General features: G+C 51.6%; 1 protein-coding gene across 4 annotated transcripts in view; it reads right to left on the minus strand.

The window, feature by feature from the left end:
• The window catches only part of RUNX3 (RUNX family transcription factor 3), a 57007-nt gene that overhangs the window by 33929 nt on the left and 692 nt on the right, over window positions 1-22386 (minus strand). The window lies entirely within an intron of this gene.

Below are 22386 nucleotides of genomic sequence, written 5' to 3' on the forward strand. Positions count from 1 at the left end.
CCATCCCGCTGTTGGTTTGCCAAGAGAGGGCACTTGGCCTCAGGAACAGGTGCGAGCCGGGAAGGAGTGTTCTGGTTTCAGCTCCCACCACTGGGTCTGGTCTTCCCACTGCCCTTTGTGCTCCTCACTTTGGTCATCTATAAAACAAGGAAATAATCCTAGTCTCTGACTAATAATTGCCCAAATTTATTGGACTACTGCTGTGTGCTGGGAGTTTTACCACAATTATCTATCACTAACCCACATGGTGCTCCACATGGTAGAGATTTTATTCTTTATTATAATGGAGAAAACACAGGAGGATTTCCAGGGTCAAAATGCCTCCAAACCTTAATCAGGTGGCAAGAATAGGATTCCATCAGAAACCAATTTTTGGAATAGTATTGGAACCATGGGATTAGAATCCTGAGCTCTATTAATCATACAGTTAAGCTCTTACAGTAAGGCCTTATCCCATACTTTATGCTTATTTTATGTCTCACATACTCTCATGGGGAAGGTGCAGTTATCACTCTCATTTTATAGGTGAGAAAACTGAAGACAGAGAGGTTAAGTATCTTGCCCAAGGTCACACAGCTGGGAAACTGTGGAGCTGGGATTCCAACCAGGCAGCCTGGCCTCAGAGCCCACGTTCCTGACCACCACACTCTGTTCTCATTGACCAGAATCAGATGCTTGAAGTTACAATCATGGAATAGAATTAGAATCCTGGCACAAGAATTGTAGGCAAGACTCAAAATTTTATAATGTCAGACTCAACAAGGTTCTGAGATAGTATATCCAAATCTCACGTCAAATGGCAGAATTGAGGTCCAGAGAGGGGAAGCGTCTCACTCACGGTCACAGTCTAGGCCAGGTGCAGCATCTGGAACCCCTTCCCATCCCCTCCTGCTGACTCTGGTCCAGGGTGCCTTCCTCTCTGTAGCAGGCCCTCTTCACCCTACCACCCACCCAGTGGCTCCCGGGCCCAGCCAGTCCCATTAGGGATTTTCCACCTCCCCAGAAAGGTCCTAATGACTGTCAGTCCTTGCGAAGGCTTAATTAATCTCAGAGGCCGATGGTTCTGAGGGGACTGGGGGCTTTGGCCTTACGCAGATGAAGATTACAGCTCCATTTCATGTGGTGGTAAAGGAACGCCTCAGACATTCCTGCCAGCAATAAAAGCCACATGGCTTTCCAGCGTCGCCTTGGAAAAGAAAAAAAACGCAGCCTTTTGCAGAAAGAAATCAACTATGTGCTGTATGCATGGCATGAGATAAAAACGGGGCATAACAAGGTAGAGAACAGTCGGTCTTTTATGCTGCCTCTGATGGCCACTGAGAGTGGCAGGGACCAGCAGTCACTATCACAGCTGGGGAGAAGGGGTGGCCACTAGTTCAGCTGTGGAAGCCATGATGAAAGGCCTCAGCCCTGACACCTGAACTGGGTTTTAGCTGCCCTAGATGTGCCATAGGCAGAGCCAGCTTCCTGGGTCTGCAACCCATGCAGTCATAACAGGGCCCTGCTCTTAGAAGGGTTCTGCACTTGCTCTAATGATCCACCTTCATTGCCTTGAAATTCTTCATGCATTTCAAACAAGGGACCTGCATTTTCCCTTTGCACTGGGCCCCACAAATTATGTAACCAGTCCTGTCCACAGGTTACCCCATTAGCCAATTGTCACATCTCTCCTGACCCCCACCATGTGCCCATGCCTGGTCCCTGTAAAGCTAAAACAAGGATCTTAACCACTCCACATCCTGCAATATTTCATCTTCATCATGCTCCATGGGGGTGGTGATGCACATGGTCAGGCTTTTTTGTTCCCAAATAACAGAAGGGATAACTGAGGTCAGAGAAGCCAAGGTGCTCACAGTCACACACAGTCAGTGGTGGGTCAAACACTCAGTCCTGGGCTGAGCAACAGTGGACCTGGGCTTGGATCCCTAGGGCTGGGGAGAGGATGTCCCAGTTTTAGAGTTGTTTGTACCACTTATAAATTTATTAGCTCTCTCTGTGTGGGTTGCTGCCTTAAGTCTGGCCTGGGAGGTAGTGGGAGTCCTGGTGGCCCCCAGCTCTCCATTCTGAGCATCTGAAGTCCTTCTTTGTAACTTCCTCCTCTCTTTCATGCTCCAGTTTTCATCTCCCACCCTCATTGGTTGGGGGAGCCATTGCGCTTTGTTCCTTGATAAACTCAAAGGAGTCCCAGTCCTTGAAGAATCTTAGAAAGCTGGGGCTGAACAGAGCCTGATGATAGTAATGGATTATAACCTGGGCTGGGTCTGAGGCTCATGGACCTGGCTGCTGGCTCCAGGGGAGCCATCCCCTTATTCCTTGCTGGGTGACCCTGGGCAAGTCCCTTCCCTCTCTGGGCTTCAGATACCCATCTGAAGTACATCAGACAACATTGATCTCCAGGAAGACTCTCCATCTCCAACGTTAGAGAATTCTATGTTACTTGAATACAGGTCTGGGGAAACTGAGGCCCAGGAAAGACCAGGGACTTGCTCAAGGTCACACAGGATGCTCACTGGCAGGAGGGCCCAACTCCCGCCTGCTGGCCCAGCTCTTCTCTGCACAAGCCTTTGAAGGGCCCAGCCTTGGTCTTGGCCTCCTCCCTGTTCCACAAACCACCTTGGCCTTTCAGGCCTCATACGTGCCCAGGTCTGGAAGACACAGCCAGGGGTACATGGATGTCTGTTTTATTATTATTCTTGAAGCTATATTTATATTTTATATATTGTTATGTTTCTATATTTTATAATAAAATATTTTAAAAGAAATGCAGAAGATAAAAAACAGAACCAGCCCTCACTCACTCCCCCTACCCCCTGCCAAATCTGTAAAAACAATGGACAAAACTGCTTACATTTGCATAGAGTTGCAAAACAGGCCATGGTCCATCAAAGTTGGGGAGTGTTTATTCTTGGCCTAGTCACTGTTTCAACCAGATTGTCCTGTCCACCAGCTCACTCTCAGCTGAAGCATCTGGTGGCCCCTGAAGTCATCCTCATCACAGTAACTTCCCTGTAGGGAGCATCTCTGGGTATTTAGTCCCTGCTGAGCTCCTCAACTCTCATCAACAGCTCTTTAAGTACTTGTCATTGGGCCTACTTATAGGCGAGCAACTGAAGTTCATTGACTATGTCAGCTGGACACAGCCGGGAGGGGCAGAGGTGGGATTTGAACCAAAGGGTTGATGCTGAAATTGTGCTCTGCTGTCCGCACCAACCTTACCCCAGGGCTCAGAGCCCTGAATTATAATAACTAATGCTGTCTATACTTCACATGTTTACTTCATTTAATCCTCACAGCCACCTTATATATCAGGGGCCCTTATCATCATCTCCATTATAACACTAGGAAAACTGAGGCACAGAACTTGCAGGTAAATGTCAGGGCTGCCCTTTGAACCAAGGCAGCCTGTGCTGCCTGGCCCTGGGGGAGAACAGGCACAATGGAAGCAAGATGGAGCTGTGCCCAGGTACCACAGATGAGCCCTGGGGACCAAAGGCCAGCAGGGCTGGATGGCTGGGGTTGGGGGAGGCAGACAGGGAGAACTGATCCCAGGGTGATGCCAGCTCCATCCAATGAGCTGTGATCCCTCCTTGTCTACTGGGCCTGTGGCCCTTGGAGAGGTGCTGAGGATGTGGGCAGAGCCGAAAAGTGCCTTGAGCAGGCTCATAAATCCCTGCCTGGCATGTCTAGGCCACAGGTTCAGGCACTGCGAACTCTTTGTCATCTGCTGTTGGCATGAGTTTGTCACTGGTAAAACGTGACATTCATCGCCTGTGGGTCTCTGGCTGCCCTCAGAGGGGCTTCTGGAAGGGGATCATAGAATGTGTTCAGATCTGGATGGGGGCTGGGCCCTCTTACTGCCCCATTTTTGATCCTCAGTCGGATCAAGGGCAGGCTTGAGGATCCAAATGTCCTTCAGAGTGACTGGGTGGGTGGCGAGCGGGTGGGCACTGAGACTTTAGACAGGGAGGCCAGTCAAGATCTCTCAGAGGAGCTGGCGTCTGAGCAGACACCTGGAGACTGAGAAGGACCCAGCTGGAGGAAGCAAGGGGGAGGAGATGGGAACTGGCTTCTCCCACCTGCTTTCAGCCCCCTCCCCTCACTGGGCATGTCCATGGTCTCTAAAACTTTCTTCACCCTTTTATCTCTTTTGCTTCTCCTGCAACAGTCCCAAGAACCAGAAAGAGTGAATTTACAGCTGAGGACACTGAGGCTAGAGACGGCAGGGACTCATACAGCATTACATGGACTTGAATGCCAGGACCAGACCCAGCCCTGTCCCGGCCCGGTGCCCACCCCACGTCTGGCATGTTCCTCAGCCATTGAGTCCAGGCAGGCTGCAGCCAGAGCAGAGTTAGGCCACAGACACAGCTCCTCAGGGGTCACGGGGCTGGAAACGTGGGCTGCTGGGCAGAGCCGGGGAGGGGCAGTGGCTCAGGGCTGGGCGGGGGTCCGGCACGGAAGGCGCCCGGCCCTGATTGGAACAAGGTGGCTGTACTGGGAGCCCAGCCGGGCTTCCTTGATCTCGCCCGGTGTTCCAGCCACCAGGCGGGGCCAGTGCTGGGCAGGCTGCCGGTTTTCCCAGGTGTGGGGACACCCTGGGGGAATGGCTTTTCATGTGGTTGTGGGGTAGGCATGCCACCCAGCACGTGGGGGGGGGGCAGGACACTGGGGGCACTCTGGCAGTGGAGGGGACTGGAGACTTGGAATCCCACAGCTGGCAGATGTCAGGCTCCTAAAGATGGGGTCACAGACTCAAGGCTCCGAGACTTGGGGGGTGTTCGAACCCTTGTCACCAGAACTCACATTTATTGAGCACTCACTGGGTGCCAGGTACAGTTCTGAGCATTGTATGCAGTTTAACCCCTTCTTCGCCACCCTACCCAAGAAGGTGGGCTCTGTGACCATTCCTGCTTATAGGTGGGGAAACGGGCTCAGTTAAGTAACCTGCCTCAAGTCACTCAGTTGGGAGGTTTTTGTCCTAGAATATATGATCCCTAGAATCAGAGAGTCTTAGAGTATGAGAATAACAGCTGGTCAACACTGGGGGAACCTTGAGAATCCTTGAGTCCAACTCCCTTGTGTTGGAGAAATAGGTCTGGGGAAGGGACATGGCTTTCTGAAGTCACAGGACAGCCAGTGGCCAAGGGGTCAGGACTCACCCCCCCCCAGGTCATCTCAGGAGCTTAGCTGGTCTCTGAATGCGAGGTCCCTGAGGGCACTAGCCTCCCTGACTCTCAGTCAAGACCTAGTCTCCCACGAGGTGTCACTCCTTCTGGTTGGCACCTGACAGTTGCCTGCTAGCACACAGGAAGTTCTTTTAAACATCTAAGCGGAATCCCTCATGTTGCAGGGAAACCCTCTCCCTTCAAACCTTGCAGTTACTTCGGAGAGGAATCTGGCCTTCGTTGTGAGCACTCTTGGAGTGGGTGTCAGCTTAGCAGAACAGAATGGAATTGGCGGTAGGGACTGAGGGCAACTGAGGGCCAGGAGTGGGGAGGGGCACCGTGATGCCCTTCCAGTTAGCTGTATGGGGTCCTGTGTGACAAGCACCCCTTTCCAGCTCTCTTTTCTTATTTCCTTCCACTTTCCTGTTTTTCCATACCACTCCAGCCATACTGGCCTCCTTGCCAGTCCTCAAACACACCAATCACATGCCCACTGCAGGGCCTTTGTACATACTATTCCCTCTGCCTGGAGAGCCCTCTGCATTCTGTCTGACTGGCTCAGCTCCTTGCCTCATTCAGGTCCCCACTGCTCCTTGTGAAAGGCCTTCTGTGAGCCCCTGGTATCTGCAGAATAATAGCCCCCAAAGATGCCTACTTCCCAACCCCTGAAGTCTGTAAATATGTCACCTTACATAGCAAGAATGACCTTGCAGATATGATAAAGGTTAAGGACTTTGAGATGGGGGGAGAATATTCTTATTGGAATTATTGAGAATATACCCAGTATATCACAAGGGTCAGAAGATGACAGTCAGAGGGAGATACAATATGGAAAAGTGGCAGGAGAATCACAGTGATGGTAGCATGAGAAAGACTTGGCCCAGTGGTGGCTGTGAAGACAGAGGAAAGGGCCACCAACCAAGGAAAGTGGACAGCCTTCAGAAACTGGACAAAGTAAGGAAATGGACACTCCCCTAGCCTACAGAAAGCAACACAGCCCTGCCGGCAGGTTGATCTTAGTGCAGAGAGCCAGTGTGACTCATGCCAGACTTCTGACACCCAGAACTATAAGATAATAAACATTCATTGTTTTAAGTCACTACATTTGTGGTAATTTGTTAGAGTAGCAGTAGGAAACTACACACCCCTCTTTTCTGATTTATACTCTTCATATTTATTGTTGCCTGATAGGTTATACCTTTACTTATGAATTATCTCTTTTTCCCCATATGTCAACTCCACAAGGGTAGGATTTTTGTTTTTCTCACTTGATGTTGCATTCCCACTTACAGCTGCTAGATTTCGCAAATAAAAATACAGAACTCCCAGTTAAATTGAATTTCAGATAAACAATGAACTCTTTTTTAGTATAAAGTTGTCTCAGATATTGCAATGATTCATTATTTATCTGAAATTCAAATAATTTGGGGGTCCTGTATTTTGCCTGGCAACTCTATCCCTAGTACCTAAAAAAGGTCTGGGTATATACCAGCATCTCAATAAACATCTGTTGAATAAGTGAAATAAAGAAATGAATGAATTAGCATTCATTTCTAGCTAAAAAATCTTTTGGCTTTCAGAATGCCTACAGGATAGAGTATAAATACTAGCAAATAACAGTAGCAAACTGTTTCGTAGTCCTTCCTATATCCCAGGTACTGTTCTGAGTGCATTACAATTATGAACTCACTCAGTTCTTGCAGTAACCAAATGAGGTCATGGGCCCATTTTCCAGAAGGGGAAACTGAGGCCCAGGAGGTTTAATAACTTGCTTAAAATCACACAACCAATGAGTGGCAGGGCCAGGCAATTCAAGGCCCTTGAACCTGGCTCAAAGAACATTCTAGCTTTATCTCCTGACATGTTCTGCACACACAGGGGATCCTCTAATAGCCTTTGGTGCCTTTGCAAAGGGTACCCTGCCCTCATCTCTGACTGCAGAACTCCTGCTTGTATACCAATGCCCTATCCTAATTTCCCTTTGTTGTGAGACCTTCTCTGATACTTCCAAGAAGCCTTGGCCTCTCTCTCCTCCCTGCTTCCCTGGCCTCTTGTCTGAATGCATTGTAAGGACTTGCTGTTGTGCCCTTTGTGCCCCCAGACTGAGACCTCCTTGAGGTCAGAGATTGGGTCACTCAGCTCTTTGGTCATGGAACTTAGAGCTGAGCATGGCTTTAGGGTGGTTTCCAGAAGCATCTGAGGATGAATGAGTGAATGAATGAGCAAATGAATGAATGGATGCACGAACATCTTTCCCACAGTGGGCCTCAGTTTTAGAGTCCATGAAAGGGGAAGAAAAATCTCTAATCTGCCCCCTCTGTTAAAACAAAGCACATTTTTTTGATTATAAGAATAACACATATTCATTAAAGAAAAATTGGAAAATAATGAAATTATGAAGAAGAAAATGAAAACCACCCATAATCTTGCCACCCAGCACAATTGTTAACATTCTGGATTTTTAGCCTTCTGGTGTTCCTACTGCATGTATAGATTTAATTTCTTCTCCCCTGACCTTCCCTTTTATAACACTGGGAACATACACTACATGCTGTTTTGAAATGCACCAACGTATCATGTGAGTTCCTGGTCACTAAATCCTCTTTCCGAAGGCAGGGGGGCCAGTCTGTGCTGTCAGGCACAGTGGGGGCAAGGGTGTGGAGAAGCCCTCTCCCTGCGGGACCACCACAGAGTTCCCTCGTGGTTGGTCAGCCTTTTTGGCCGTTTGTGGATTTATTATGAAGACACTGGGAACGCCCTAGTTTGGACGTCTTAGCCTGATTTCTGATTCCTCCCTTAGGACAAGTTCTGGGCCTGGGATCGCTGAGCCCAGTGTAGACGCTGTTAAGCTTGTCAGGTGCCTGCCGCCTGCCTGCTGCTCTCCGGCCCCACTCCCACCAGCGTCTTCGGCCTTCCCGGCCTGGCAGGACACCAGGGGAATTATCTGACCTCTTCCAAAGAAAGGCACCATCTATCCCCAAGGCCTCACTCCTTCCATTCAGGTTGTAAATACCCATTTATTCAGCCATATGTCCACATTCTGTTCTAAGGCTCACGGCTTCTGTCTCAGACACTCAGTTCCAACTGAAACAGCCTCAGGGATGACCGTGATCTGAGGGTGCTCATGACCTCAGCTTGCGTAGACATCACACTTGTTAATAATTTGTTGACTGAGCTCACCACGTACTAGGCAGCGGGCATCTCACGGTGTCCTCACAGTCCCCTTGGAGGTTGGGATGGCTGTCTCCCATCCTGAAGATGAGAATGCTGAGGGTCTGAGAATGAAGTGGCTTAGCTGAAGTCACCAAGCAGGGGAACAGGGCACCTGGGACCCACCTCAGGTCAGCCTGACTCCGTGTGAGCCTGAGTCTCCCAACCCCCAGGGGCTGCACCTGCATAGACTCCTGATGCTTCCTCGGGAGCCGTGAGCCTTATAATCTGGGGTGCACGACACCTGCTGCCTGCTGCCTGAGGGGGACATGGTCCCAGCATCACTGGCAAACAAGACAAACTTTGGCCTGAGAATTGGATGGCCAGATCCTGTCTCCTGCACCTCACCTTCTCCATCTGTAAAATGGGGGAGCAGGAACTCAGACAACAGCCTTCTGGGCTGGTGGCTGCTTGAGCAGTGTGGTGGTGATACGCAGTGCTGAGTCAAAGGGAGAAAGAACTCTATCAGATGCTCCATCTTGCCACAAGTAGCCAAGCCTGGTCTTTGGGGGGTTGGAGTGGGCAGGTCTCAGTCCCAGGCTGGGCTGGGAGGACCTGACAGCCCAGGTGGAGCCTGGCCCCCCCACCAGCCTCAGCAGATGGGAGGCTATTTTTTAACTGACCTCACAGGAAGAAGAGGCCAGAAATGAGTTCAGGGGGTTAACCCAGGTCCCTGGGGAGCCGTCCTATTTGCATCCTCTTTCCCCCACCACCCAGGGAGCTGTGTGGACTTTACCTGGTGCTCCCTGGAGCCTTCCAGGGCCCCCAGATGATCAGACTGCTGGAGCTGGAAGGCCCCTGAACAGCCCTTGTGTGACGGGAGAGGAACCTGAAGCCCAGAGACATTTGGCCAGGCCTGCCTACTCACTGCCACGTCTGCTGGTCACTCCCACAGCACTAGGCCTCCTGCTCCATGTCCACCTTCCTGCAATGACCCTACGCAGGGTACGCCTCTCCTCTCAGCCTCAGTTTCCCCACTTGTCAGATGAGGGGTCCCCTCCAGGCATCTCTGAAGCCTTTCTCAGCCGGAAAACCTCTTTTTGAGCTGGGGCCTTTGCTCCGTCCCATCATCTGCCCCATCTAGGTTCTGGTGAGGCCTCATTCCTCCAGAGTATCAGCCTAGTGGACATGGACCTGTGGCAAGTGTCTGGGACTCCGAGGAAGAAGAGGGACTTCCTGGCTAGAGAAGCAGGGGCCAGACTGGGTAGGGGCAAAGCAGCTTCCCCCTGCGGCCTCCCTCAGACCACAGACCAGGTGTCCCTGGGTCCCCACAGGCAGGGTTCCTGAAAAGCTGGGCATCTGTCACAGCGGGTGTGGCCTCTGATGTGTGGTGGGGGTGGGGTGAGCATGGGGGTTTGGTCGATACACAAGCCTGGGGGTCTGGGGTGGAGGCAGGACCCAGACTTTTGACTGTTGAGCTGGTGACAGGCCCCCCGATCCCACCACAACCACAGATCCTACCGAGGACCCCTCAACTGGCGCTGGTCTAACCTGAAGGCACGCTGCACGTGGGGGAAGGGACAGGGCCCAAATGCTGTTGGGGCGTCCAGGAAGCTGGGACCCCAGTGAATGCCTGAGCCGAACTGACTCTGACTTTGCTCCTTTTACTTATTGTCTATTTAAAACAGAACTGTTAATAAACAACATTCATCAAATCCCTCACCCAAAGCTCAGCCACTGAGATACAAGTAATGTGAGCACAATGAACAAACTTGGAAGTAACAGAAAAACACTTAAAAATTGTTGAAGCCTGAACTCTTAGGGTGTGAACACCGTGGGTATCTTCGAGGAGGCAGGGGTCTGCAAGACTTCTTAATATAATCATATTAATTCTCACATGCTGAGCATTTTACCAGGGTTGCCAAAGGGCTGGTAAATAGTGTCTTAGTAAATTCTCTGGGCTGTTATTCTTCCCATTGTTCAAACGAGGAAATGAGGTGAAAGGGAGGATGAATATCTCCCTCAGGGAGTAGGTGGCAGAGCTGACATTTGAACCCACGGGGTATACTCCTGGGGTCTGGGGCTTGGCTCCCCCGGGCCAACTGTGTTCATTTGTTCATTCCCCCAGCAGGATTTACTGAGCATCTCCTATGAGTCAGATCTAACTCAGCGCTGGGGACTCAGCCATGAACAAGAAAGACTAGGCCCTAGTCTGAACCCCCAAACGGCCACAGACTGGGCCCTGGCGCAGACCACAGCTTGGTCCAGGACAGGCTGTCACTGACTGAGCTATCATCCTGCCTGCCCCAATCAGCAGGGCCTCTAGGAGCTTTTAATAGGCCATGATGTGTCCAAAAGCCAAGGCCAGGTGCCCACCTCACTAGTCCCCTGTGCACCCACCAGGAGTCCATTAGGAGCCCACCCACCACTGTGGCCTGGGCCTCCCTGGGACAGGGGGCTGGGTGTTGGTCTGGGGCCTGGCCGAGGCAGGTGGGCATAGAAGCCCAGCTCCCCTCGTGCAGTTGGCCAAAAGGTGAGCTCCCCTCAGAGCACAGGGCCACCCCAGGAGTCTGAGCTGGTGCACACCCCTGAGCAGCCTCAGGCACCCACAGAAGGGCTTCCATGTCCCCAAGACCTTGGACGGGGTCTCCTCTTCCTGGCAAGGCTGGGGACATCCCAGGAGATCCAAGGAGCTACTGTTCCCTCCTCTCACTTGGGAAAAAGCCACACGGCAGGTCTGGTCTGGGCTCCCTTGCCACCTGTGCCATATATTTGTGGGCCTTGCATGTCCCGCTAGCCCTCTGGAAGGGCCAGCCACCCAATTTGTGGCCCTCAGTGCAACATGAAAATATGGTGTCCCTGTTCAAAGAGCAGACAAAAAGCTTTCTGCTTTCTCCCACGGTCTCTCTCGACCCGTCACTGTTTTGTATGTGCAGCATACACTTCCTTGGACACGGGAACCTTTGTGGGGTGACTGCTGATGCTCACAGACACTCAAGTCCTCACCTGAAACGCGGTGTGCAGGTCACACATGCCCGTCCTCCCCATGCTGGCACTCACGCTCAGGTGCTGCCTGCGGGGCAGAGGAGCAAGGCCGGGCTCCAGGCCTCTGCACTGGCTCCGCTGTGGCTGTGCTGAGCAGAGCCTGGGTTTGAATTCCCAGCTCCTCCACTTATAAACTACATGAACTTAGGCAAGTGACTTCCCTTCTCTGGACCTCACTTTCCTCCTCTGCAAAATGGGGACAAAATACTGACCTTCGGGGGCTCTGAGCATCAGCAGTGATATATATACAATGCCAAGCTCAGTGCTGGCACAATTTGAGAGGCGACCTAGGGTGTGAAAATGTACCCTGGGGGCAAGCATGGGGTTCATGAATGGGGCAGAGGTATGTCTGTGTGCATGCCCCTCACCCCACATTGGGACCCGAGAGGGGAATTTCAGGGTACCCAGGGCAGGATGCCCAGGGCAGTTGGCTAGGGGTGTGATGCTGGGTCAAACAGAACCTACACTAGGTGGGAGAGACCCCTAGGAAGGCTTCAGAACTCAGGTGGAGGAGCCCAGAGGGAGAGCCCTGCATCAAGGAGCTCTTATGAGAATGGTAACGTAGGCCTGTACCAAATGAGAAAGAAGCCCTTTGCCTGTGCTGTGTGCGGACCTGGGCCAGCCACAGGGTTTGGGGCTAGCTTCTTGTAGTGCTCTCCATGAGCTCTATTTTGACTTTGTCCCTCCCTGCCCTCTCCGTGCCTCAGGTTCCCCAACTATGTACTAGTGAAGGAGAGGACCACCATACACCAAGTGCCGTCTGAGTGGTCTATGCACTGTGTTTTGCAAACCTTCCGTCTCTAGGTCTTCAAGTGATAATTGGCCCATTTCTCAGATGAGGAAACTGAAGCCCAGACAAGGTAATGACTTACCTAGCAAGAAAGTGGCAGAACTAATACTGACTGGCTAGGCTTGTGGAAGTGCTACCAGCTGTGGTGAGGTGCATAGGTTTGAATCCCAGCTGGGTGACCTCAGGCAGGTGATTAAACTTCTCTGGGCTTCAGTTTCCTCATCTATAAAATAGGCTTAATCATAGCATTAGTTTTAAAGGGTTGTGAGGATTAAATGAGCAAAGAGACGTAAAGCACTTGGTGTCTGGCTTTAACAAGAGCTAAGTAAGAGTTTGTTGCTAATATTATAACTATTTCAGAGTTGGGTTTTCCTAATTAAAATTTTCTAGACAATTATGTATTTATTAATTCCAGTTTTGTACTTTTCCTTATTGCATTTAAGGTCCAGCAAATTTCCCTTTCCTCTGTCCTTGAAAAGACAATTCTCTGCCCCAACAGCACCTGTAGCCTTGGCATATTTAATAGTTCTCCCTAAAGCAGCTTTCCCCAAAAGAGGCTCCACAGCACACCAGTCCTGAGAAGCCTGTGTTCATTAGCATATCAAAGGCTCTGAAAAGTCTTGCAGCAAAACACTCTTGAATGTTGTTTGGTACAGCCCTTCCCAATTTACTTGGTCACAGAGCCCTTCTATTTCTGCTCAACACCTGATAACATCTGCTGAACACACAGTGGAAGATGTCCCCCTCATTTCCTGGTTTCTAGGAAATGGTAGGTAGGAGAGGGTTTTGAGCAGTGCCCCTCACAAAGACAAGTGGTTCCACCTCTACAGAAATCTCCACTAACGTGCTTGCTTCCCCCAGCTGGTCCTGTGCTCTCACTTTCTTTGTCTGATTCAGTCCCCACAGCAGCCTGGGGGGGTCAATAGCATCAATATCCCCATCTTACAGATGAGGAAATTGAGGTTCACAGAGGTGAAGTGACCACACAGTAAGAGGCAGATCCGGGAGACAAACCCACAGCTTCTTACTATAAACCCCATGTTCTTTCTCTGTACATTGATAGGAAAAATAAAAATAGATGTCATTTTGCCAGGATCAATCTTCCCCAGTGATATATTTTTTAAAAATCTAAATTTATTTTTTTCCCTGCAGCATTGAATGTATTGCAAACTTAAAATCTTAAGTAGCTTTCTTCTGATTACAAAAGCGATCCATGCTTGTGGTATATAAGACTTTTTGAACATTTTGAATTGGAAAATGAAAAACTCCATAACTGCATCCTAGGAGATAACCTGGGGTTAACAGTGAGGTGAACACTGTTGCAGATCTCCATGGCCCAACAAGGCAGCTATTAGCCACACATAGCTATTTAAATCAAAATAATTAAAATGAAATAATATTTAAAAATCCAGTTCCTTTGTTGCAGCAGTTGTGGATGTGGGCTGGCACACTTCAAATACTCAATATTCACATGTGGCAAGTGGCCACAGTAACGGGAAACAGAGCAGAACATTTCCATCATCACAGAAAGTTCTGTTGGGCACAGCTACTCCAGACCCTTCCTAGACGTATGCTGACATATATGCATAATGATTATTAACATACCTGATGAGGTTCCTGGATATGTCATATGTCTCTGTAATGGCATCACCCACAGAGGGAAAAAAATCCTTTAGCAGCAAAAGCCAGACATGGGGAAAAGTAGTCTGGAAAGAAATATACCAAATGATAGTGGTTTTCTCTGGATTTTGAGATTACAGAGTTTATTTTTTAAATTTTCTAGGTCTTTTAGATAATTTACAACATGAAATGCAGGTGGGGTGGGGATTCCCTAATGTGCTTGCTGCTTCTAAAATCTTAAAGTTGTAATTTAGTATTATTATTATTTTAATTGTGGACTCTAAAGAATGGAAACCTTCACAAATCAAAGGAATAAAGCATACAAGAAGGAAAGGCAGACAGGTTTCTGTTCCGGTGCAGGGCCCCTGCAGTCTGGCGCTGTGCTGAGCAACGTCAGCCTCGTGGGCATGGTGGCCATGCAGTCGCTCAGGTCCCTTACTTAGAAGCACCTCATGCTTGGTTTAACGTTCTGCAGTCACCCTTATGAAATTCATCATGAGTTTTTAACAAGGGCCCCTGAATTTTCCTTTTGCACCGTGTGCTGCAAATTGTGTTGGTGGCTTGGTCCTAGGATACTCCTGGGGTGGGTCTCATTCGATTGCTTTGAACTGCTGACCTTGTCTTCTTCAGACCAGAGACATGCCCATCCACGCAGCACTCTACGTGCCTGAGAGCAAGTATGCCCTGGTTGCTCATATGTGTGATAAAAATAGGGCCCACGAGCGGGTGTCGGAGGGCCCCTGTGGTCTCTGGTCACACACATTCACGTGCTCAAGGTGCACGTGTGCACTGACCTATTTCAGAAGGCAGCCTGGTGCATCATGGGATGCCCTGCCCCACATCACTGCCTATTCCGGATTGTGCCTGGACCCCGTACTACCTTGAAGGCCATGCCCAGCCTCCAGGCCTGGCCCATCTTCTCTCCAGACTCTTCTCCCTCAACCTCTCCATAGAATTCACAAGTCCTCCCATCTCTAGGAAACTGTTTTTACGTGTCCTTCTTCCACACTTTTGCTTATGTCCAGTGTTCCTTCCTTCCCATGCAGATCCATCTCAGACTCCACCCTTTCTGGAAGTCTTCTGGAAGTATTTGAGAAGGGTCTGAAGGTGTTCTGGTTGCACAGAGGAGGATGTGAATCACCTTGCCTGGGGGGATTAGGGAGGACTCTCTGGATGTGGTGAGTCTGGGCCTTAAAGGAAGAAGAGATGTCTACCAGGTAGAAGGGAGAGTTTTGTGGGGCTGATTTTGATGTCAGAAAGATTTTAATCTGAACTGGGGCTTTGCCAGTTACTAGGTGCATGGTCTTGAGTGAGTTACTTCCCTTTGCTGAGCCTCAGTTTTCCCATCTGTAAAATGGGAACAATAATGATACCACCTACTACGTGGATTATTGTAGAGATAAAGTAAAATGAGGTATGCTTGCTAAGGAGCCACCACTGCCATAATTGCACCATGAAGCATAAACTATGACATTTTAGTGTTTTTCTTCCAGTCTTTTTAAAGTTGCCTTAGTCTCAGGAGTGGCTTCCTTTCTGCATTGGGAAGGGCTATGGATGCCCCATAGGGGAGAACCAGGCTCTCTCCTGGGCCCCTATGACCACCAACATGGGGCTCCTTATGCCAATCATCCTCGACCTGACACCCTTTCCTAAGATATGAGGATGCCTAGAGCTGTGGGCGGGGGTTCAGCAGGTCTAGCCTGCTGCCCTGCTTCCTCCATGTGGGGGTGGGGTAGGTCTACCCCACTGCCCCTGCTTCCTCTATGGGTGGAGACGGGTCTAGCTGTCACCCCTACTTCCTTGATGGTGTGGAGAGGTGGGGGTGCAGAACTCAGGTTCACTGAGAGAGGACTGAAGAGAGACCCTCAGGGTCAGGAGCACTTCTTGGGGCTGTGGGGTGTTGGTTCTCAGCTCCTGGGCACCCAGTTGAGTTGAGTTTGGGGCAGAGGCATAACCAAAATGGACCTTTTGTCCCCACCCTGTCCCCTTTCACTTCACCCTCTTTTCCATTTTCATGCCCCAGTTTTCCTTTCCCTTGATACCTCTGCTTGCTCCTCACCCAGTCACGGTTCTCGTCTTAGCAAAGGTGAGCAGTCAGGTGGACTCACTGACATGAAAGTGAGCATGACTGGAAGGGCCCTGCATTGTCAGCAGGCCACCTGGGCAGCGCTTCCCCCCAAGGGGCTCATGGTGGAATGCCTGTCACTGTGTCACACAATGGAGGATGTTTGGAGGGGGGAATGACTTCAGTTACCCCTGCAAATCATAAGTTATGGGTGCCTGCTCTTTCCGCCCACACGCAAGTCTGAACCTTTTGCCAAAAAAGCTTTTCCCAGACGCAAAAGAAAACCCCAAAGAGGAACCTAAACCTTCTCACTGCCGTGTTGATCGGACATGAGGGCTTGGGCTCCCACCAGCAAACATTTCAAAGAACAAGCCAGACAGCGAAGGGGGAAGGGAAGGGGGAGCTGGAAGGCTCTCAGGTAGGTCAGGCCCCATCCATTCATCCATTAGTCCATTCTCCCTCCTTTCTCTCCATCCATGTAGCAACAACAAGAGGGCTTGTGAACCCATCCTGCTCCCAGGAGCACCTCTTCCAGCAAGCGGAGGCCAGGGGTGGGGCCCCAAGGCCTGTGGGGGAGAAGGGGAGGGACCCGGGAGGGATGGCCAGCAAGCCCGGCCTTGAGGTGAGAGAGGCAGATTTCTCACCTTCCCCATCCTGCTCAGAGTCAGACAGACTCTTTTGCCCAGGAGCAGAGGGACATTAAAGAGTAATAATTTCCAGCATTTACAGAGGGCTTGACTCTGTTCTGCATAAAGTACATACTATACATCATTTCATTAAATCCACTCAACAAGCTTTGAAGTGGTTATTGTTTGTTCTCCCCATTTTTAAGATGAGAAAACTGAGCTCAGAGAGGTGAAGCATTTTGTTCAAGGCCACATAGTGAGGGAATGGCAGTCCTGGCTGCAGCCTGGGCTTACAACCACATTTTATGTTGCCTCCTCCCCAAGGAGCTCCCTCTTCTCTCCCCCCACACCTGGGAGCCATTGACAAGGGACCTGACTGTCCTACAGTCTCCCCGTGATTACCCCTCTCCAGCACTGAGAAAGCCAGACATGGCAACACCTGCCAAGTGACAAGGGATCAAATTGGACGTACAGCCAGGGGGCCCGGGCCCGTCAGGAGGCCGACCATGCCAGGTGAGTGCTCACTACCTACCAGGTGCTGTGCACAGGGCTTTGGGGCAGGGTCACGTTTGCTCTTTGTAACCGCCCTTTGAGGTCAGTGCCCCTAGCCCCATCTGACAGACAAGAGAATGAGACTCAAAGGAAAATGAGACAACAGAGTAGTACGTTGGGTCACCTAGCTACTAAACAGCATAAACCTGGTTTGTCTGACTCTAAAGCTATGTGCAAGGTGGATGGTTGGTGCCCAAGTAACCTAAAAACATTTGGTTTTCCTGCTACTGAATTTAACCTTACATAAGCCCATACCCCTCTCTGGACCTCAATTTTCCCATCTATAAAATGAGGAGGTCGCACTCTTGGCCACTTTTCCTGAATTGACTCACTGTTCCCAGTTGTAACTTCTTAAAGTACAACCAGAGCCTCACTTCCAGCCCTAGCCCCACAATCCCTAGCCTCCCCAAGCCCCCAGGTCTCCACTCCTGCGCATGGGGACCCTCGTCAAGGAGGTACTATTTCAAGGCCTATGATGGAGGGCCTGTGCTTCAAATCTGCCAAGGCTAAAGCTCTTCTTCCTTTTCTTCCTCCCTCCCTTCCTTCCCTTTACTTTGACCAAGTATGGTGGGGTACTCAGCACTAAGGGTGCTGGCCCTGGGCTTGCAAGCTCAGTGGAGGCCACAGGTGGCCCTGGGGAGGACCCCTGGCAGAGCAGATGTTGGAGCTCAGTCTTGACGATTGTGTGAGGCTTCCCAAGTACAAGGGGTACACTTAGAGTGGTGGATTTGAGGAAAGGTCCCCGGATGAGGCCTCCCCAGGAGAAGGGAGTAAGACTGGTGTTCTGACTGCCCCTGAACCCTGAACCCAGGCCCTTTTCCACACCCATTGAGGAGTCCGGACTGGCTCAGAGGCAAGGCTGGGATCAGAAGGTGCTGCTGTCCCATTGCCTCTCAGAGCCTTCGGGAAGATCGGGTTTTCAGGCCCTGTTGCTCAGGGCCATCTGTCTCCCAGCCCCCTTCCCTCCATAAACTCTCCCACCCCTTCAGGTACTCGAGCAAGCCTCAGCTTTGATGCGGCCACCTCAAGGCCGCGGAGTCAATGGGCCCTCTATGTGACCAGGGAGGCTGCTGGGGGGCCGCCGGCCGCCGTGGTGGGCACGGGGAAGTTCTGGACACACAGTCCCACTGTGTGGGACCGGCTCATGCCCGCCCAGACCCTACCTTCCTGGGGGGCACTTTGGGCAGGCAGGGTGGTCTGGGGAGGTGGATGTGTGCAGGGCGGCGTCGGGAGCCACCGTCAAAGGGGCCCAGCAGATGGGGCTCCAGGTGAGCGCCATAGTGGGCGCAGGATGGCTGGTGGGCGGTCTTCTCCTCCCCCAGGGCTGGTGGGGCGGAGGACGCTGTGATGGCACAGCGCTCAGTCACCAGTCTTCTGGCAGAGCTGGGATTCGGGACTTCAGCGCTAAAACCAGGAGAGTCCCCCGTTCTCGGCCGCTGCCCAGAGCTGAGGAAAGCTGTGTCTGTCCTCTCTGGTCTGGGGAGTTTCCTTCCTGTTCGGAGACCTCTGAGTCGGACCATCCTGGCTAGACCTGCCCAGGGCCATTTTGTCCACACCCCGCACCATGCCTGGGAGGCCATTTTCCATCTCTCTGAGATGTCTTCAGGGAGGAGCTGCCGACCAGCTCCCCAACCACTGCTAAGGGAGCCGTGGCTGTTCCTGCCGCCTTCCAGCACTGCCACCCTGCACCGCGCCCTCCAGCTGTCCCCGGGGTGCCCAGAGTTCTCTCTTTCTCTACTGTCTCTGCCCCTGCACCCAGGCCATTCCCTCTGCCTGAGATATCCTTTTCCCTTTGTCCCCTCCTCACCCTGCAAGACGCAGCTGAAGGTCACTTCTCCAGGGGAATTGTTCTCTCTTTCCCCACGTGGGCCAGTGCCCATCCTTGAGCTCAGCCCCTGTTCTTTCCCCCATGGCACAAGTCTCATATAATGCATCCCTTTCTACACCAGACTGTGAGCAATTCAAGCACAGAAAGCCTGGGCCCAGTTCCGGTATGCTCTCAGCACAAGGCCAGGCTCATAGTAATTAAAAGAATGAAGACATTTAAGTGCTTACTGTGTGCCAGGCACCCTGCTCATTTAATTCTCTCCAGAGCCCCATGAGGTTGGTGTGATCTTCATGCCTATTTTACAGATGGGAGACAGTGGCACAGAGAGGGAAGTGATTTGCCCCAGGCTACACAGTCAGCGAAGGGCAGAGTCAGGACTTGAACCCGAGAGTCTGATTCCAAAGCCCAAGCTTGAATATCTATACTCTGTTCTTACAAGCTTTTGCGAAATTACTGAATAAATTAAAACCATTGCCTCCCCAGAATCTCCTGATTCCTGCATGTGACGGTTTAGGCCCATTTCCTCAGATTTCCTCCCTGGAGGGGTGCCCTGCCTCAGTGTCCTGGGGAGGCCATCTTTGCTTGTGAAGCACGGTTTGGGTGCTGTATGGGGGGCCTGCTATGGGGTTGCAAAGAAAGGCCTCATGGCACAGATTTAGGATAAAGGTGCTGGACCCAGTGGAGCTGTGGGTGGGTCCTCAGGCAACCTCAAGGCCATTGCCTGTGTTTGTCAGAGGGGAAACTGAGGCCCAGAGAAGGGACTTGGTCATAGTCACGTAATATGTCCAAGTCACAGCCACTAGGTATCAGCTTCCCCATTTCCCAGAGAAGAATACATACCCCTGTCCTGCCTGGAGGATCCCAAGAGAAGAGATGGGAGAAGGCTGGAGAACTGTGAGGCCACAGAGGCACCCCAGAAGGCCCCTGTGCCCTCTCCTGCCTTCCATCTCAGTTTCTGGGGTTCTGCCCCACCTGCCACCTCTCTGGGTTAAGCGTTGCCCTGTGTCTTCCTCACCTCTGCTTCAGGGTGGGAATCAAATGCCTCTCCACCCTCTTCCCAAACTTCTGCACAGTGAACTGAGAAGAGTTCTAAAATCGGGAACCCAGGGGTTTAGCAGCTCTCTGGGGATGGTAATTCCCAAGACCCATTAGCTCCTGCTAAGGGCTCAGGACTGCAGACCTGGGGCTCCTACTTGCGTAGGATTCAGGGAGTCTGTGAACTTGGGCATAAAACCCATGAAACTGTTCCGTTCATCGACCTCTAACATTTAGCATCTTTTCCCACAGTGCTATTGGCAGCTATAGGGATCATAGACATTCTTCACTCACAGATTATCCTGAAATGCTGTTAACGCTCATCACCCCTGCATTACAGCCATTACTGGGTCTACTGTGGGGTCTTTTCACTCAGTGTGTTTCTACAGAGGCACATGGTCACCATCTCACAAATGTGCTTTTTATAGTTTGATAACTCTGTTTCTATAGATTTAGTTTCCTTTGCAGTCTTTTGGATTTTGTTTTACACATTTAAAAATGCAATTCTGTGAAGGAGTCTGGAGGCTTCCTGTAACTCCAGAAAGGTCCGTGGCTCAGAATAGGTTAAGGACTCTGTGTAGGCAGCGTAGAGTCAAGCACCACAGGACCCGGAGGCTGGATCTCTGTACAGACAGAACTCGCAGCCGCAGCAGTGTGAACCCCCAGGGACAGAATTTGGGAGGCAGATCCCCCAAAGAGAGCACGCTGTAAGCAGAACATAAGGAATAGAACTGGGCAGAAGAGAAGGGTCACATGGTATGGACAGAACATGGAGCTGCAGGGAGAGCCTCAGACCCCAGACCCTGAGGCCTCCCCACATCCCTGTCCCCTAGGGATCGGCTCTCTCTGCCCAGCAGGCCCCTGCCTCTGGGTACACATTGGGCCCAAGCCACTGGCTCTCCCCGGGTGCTCCCCATCGGGCTGCGTCTGCCATCTCTCAGGCTTCACGGCATTGGGAGCCCATTTTACATGGGCAGCCTCGCCGTCCTGTGGGCCAAGGTTCCTTTGTTTTAAACTCTACATTTCCCCATCTTGCTCATTTAGGGAGAAATACAGATTACAAAGACCCAACAAATGGTTTTTATAAACTCTTATTTTCTTGCCACAGAACTGCCTTTAATTAGCTCTGAGGACTACAAAGGGATCAGTGTTATAATAGGAGCGGCTTGAAGGAAGGAGCACACTGCTCTCGCCCCCAGACCTGCGGCTGCTGCCCATCACCAGCCACGACCAGGTCTGGAGGGAGGGCTCCCGCGGCACCGGCAGCAGGCCCCCCCTCCCCCACTCGTCTCCCTCTGCAGCCACTGTCTGCCGCAGCTTCTCTCCAGGGAGGAGGAATGGGTGCCACCTCAGGCAGGCCTTGCAGAAACCTTAGGTGCCTCATTCCCTGTCTCAAGCTGGCCACCCAAGGACTAGCTCTGAGGCACTCCGTCAGCCAGCAGAGGTACCGGAGGATGATCAAAGGGGCAGACAGACAGTCAGACTGATTTCTGAATCTCAGCAGACCGCCTCAGCTAAGAAAAGGCAGCACCAACCTCCCAAACCCACTCAGATCCCACTCAGCCCCTCTGTTCTGGAGAACTGGTCCCCACACACAGCCCAGAGGCACTGCACTCATACACAGCTCGTTCTGAGCCTCAGACAATCAGAACGTCACAGCCGGAGTGGCATCTGTTTGGGGGCACAGAGAGATTAAGGAACTTGCCTGAGGCTACTCAGCAAGGTAGCCACTGAGCTGGGACTCAGACTCGTGGCCTCTTGACCCCTAATCCCAGGTGCTGCAGCTGCATCTGGGCTTGTGCCACGGATGGGGGAGGAGGCTGTGGGGGGGTGCTGTCTGAGCCCAGCTCACATCAGCCCGAAGGGTCAGACAGAGGCAAAACAGGTCTCGCTCTGAGTTCCAACCTTGATCAGAAGTTCTAACTGGGGGATCCCAGAGTCCTGTTCTCCAGAAGGACAATACCCATAACCCTGGATCCCTCTAGGCCATGAACACCCCAAAACGTTTTCTTCTCCCCTGTGACCAAGTCCGCAGACCTTCCAGATGCCCACCCCCAACCCCACGCTGATCCAGCTTCTGCGGGACCCAGAGCCGCGCACGTTCTTGGCTGAAGCTGGAGCCTCCCTCTCCTGGCTGTGCCTCCCGCGGCCCAGTGATGACCCCGGGAAATGTGGGAGAAGGTCCCCAGGAAGCCCTCCGGACCTAAGGCGTGGCCTGGCCCCCCCGTCTGCTCCCTGGCTCTCGCCTGCAGCTGGCCCGGCTCTGGTAGAACTGAATGTCTCCCTGAGCCTGTGTCTGCCTGAGTCCAGGCCGAGCGCCACCGGCTGGGGCTGCAGAACCCAGGGGCCCGTTAGTGAGACAGGAAGCCTTGGGTCTCAGGGACACCCTCCATGTCCTCTCTACCCCAAGACCCTCTGAAGTCTGGCCTTTGAGTTCTTGTGGTATCTATTGCCCCCACCACTAACTGTCCTCACCAGCTCAGGATAAAAGTCCCACAAACACGCTCCAT

The sequence above is a fragment of the Manis javanica genome, chromosome 4 (genome assembly GCF_040802235.1).
Source record: "Manis javanica isolate MJ-LG chromosome 4, MJ_LKY, whole genome shotgun sequence".
Taxonomy (NCBI): domain Eukaryota; kingdom Metazoa; phylum Chordata; class Mammalia; order Pholidota; family Manidae; genus Manis; species Manis javanica.